The sequence below is a fragment of the Mus caroli genome, chromosome 18, assembly GCF_900094665.2.
Source record: "Mus caroli chromosome 18, CAROLI_EIJ_v1.1, whole genome shotgun sequence".
Lineage (NCBI taxonomy): Eukaryota > Metazoa > Chordata > Mammalia > Rodentia > Muridae > Mus > Mus caroli.
This window is the reverse complement of record NC_034587.1, coordinates 57,244,407-57,246,417: the sequence shown is the minus strand read 5'-3', so window position 1 is coordinate 57,246,417 and position 2,011 is coordinate 57,244,407.

Sequence of the window (2,011 nt, the reverse complement as noted above, 5' to 3'; positions counted from 1 at the left end):
CCCCCTCCCCCTCTCCTTCCTTCCTTCCTTCCTTTCTTTCTCTTTTAGGGTACTGGTGGAAAGGGCTAACTGGTCATGGCATCAAGTGAGCAGGAAGGGATGATTGGCTATATATAGTACAGCACCTAGTTATCATGTGGACGAAAAGCTAGAGTGGGGCACGTGCTGGGTTATGCAGCCTTGCAGAGAGCTCTGATTAGGGTCACTTTTCAGACAAGGCCAGAACACCTGTGTTCAGGGATATTCTCCAGGCAGAGACAGGGAAGCACTACTAAGAAAGGGACTCCCCCATTTTGCTTCTAGCTCAGAGAGCCACCCTGTCATGGGAGACTGCTACTTTAATAGCAAGGTTCTCCAACAATCAATTATTCAAATATATGAGCCTTTGGAGGTATTGACCTTCAAACCACCACAGTCACAATGTTTATCACAAAAATAGCAAACTAGGACACTTACCCACCCTATTCTAGGAAGTTCATCCTTACCCTACCTTTCAAAATCCATCTTTACCCACACTACTGTTGCAAAGTTCATTTAACATTTAATCCTATTTTAATCTGTCCCACGTACCTCCTTCTCCTAACTTTATGTACTAGAGTCCCAATAGACTCCATATTCTCCTTAGTTTACCCTGCAATAGCCTTTGAAGTCTTGGCAGCTTGTTATGAATCTGCTATGATTGGCTGGATGTCAAGTACATAGTTGTAGTTTCAGACAGCTGTGGCTGTTCTCCCAGCTAATATCCTACTCAGGGAATAACATAGAGCTCATTCAAGGCTCCCAGAGCTCTTGACCTGAGGAGTCATTTTCTAAACTACACCCTGAACACTCATGTCCCACCTGGATATTGCAAATACCTCAACAGAAGGAACATAAATGATACAATGAAGCCAAGCAAAGAGTGGCAGCAGACACAACCTCTAGTGTAGTGACATGAGAAACAAAGAACCGAGAGTTGTAACTTCTTTAAAAATTATTAATCCCATAGCAGTGGCATTTAGTGGGAGTAAGTTGAATGAAATCCCAGACAGAGATCTCAAGGTGAGTATTATAAATATGCTCAAAGACACTAACAGCTGAATGAAGTAAGGAAGGAAATGGATGATATGAATAGGACTTTAACAGAGAGACAAGAATAATTGTAGAAAAACCAACCTAAATGCTTGAAACGAAAACAAACAAACATAGAAAGTCATACAACTGTGGGAAGTGTCATCATTAGAAGGGACCAAGGAAAGGTACAGGAACTAGAAACAATCTAAGGTCAAAGATAAAGTACCAGTGGGAATTCTAAGATATAAGGGAATCCTGAAGACACCAAATTTATTGGTTAAAAGTATAAAAGAAGGAGAATAATTGTGTTCTAAAAAGTATTGAAAATATTCTAAAATGAACCATAACAAAATTTCCCAGAGTTAGGAAAAGAGAGGTCAGTACAGATATAGGAGTCATTTAGGACTCCAAACAGACAGAGCCAGAAAAGAACTTCTCTTATCTTAACTAAAACACTAAATACACAGAATAAAGGAGGTATATTGAAAGTATCAAGAACCATCAAATCATGTATATAGCAGGTCTTCAGCATAACACAGATTACTCATTGAAGCTCAAGTTTAAGGGCTTAGAATGAAAGGGGAGGAGGGTCGGCTGGCAAAAGAGTAAAATCGAAAGTGCCGACCGCTCCACCTTTTTTTTTTTTTTAATATTTTTTTATTACATATTTTCCTCAATTACATTTCCAATGCAATCCCAATCCACACCCACCCCACTTCCCTACCCACCCATTCCCATTCTTTTGGCCCTGGCATTCCCCTATATTGGGGTATATAAAGTTTGCAAGTCCAAAGGGCCTCTCTTTCCAGTGATGGCCTACTAGGCCATCTTTCGATACATATGCAGCTAGAGACAAGACCTCCGGGGTACTGGTTAGTTCATCATGTTGTTCCAACTATAGGGTTGCAGATCCCTTTAGCTCCTTGGGTACTTTCTCTAGCTTCTCCATTGGGAGCCC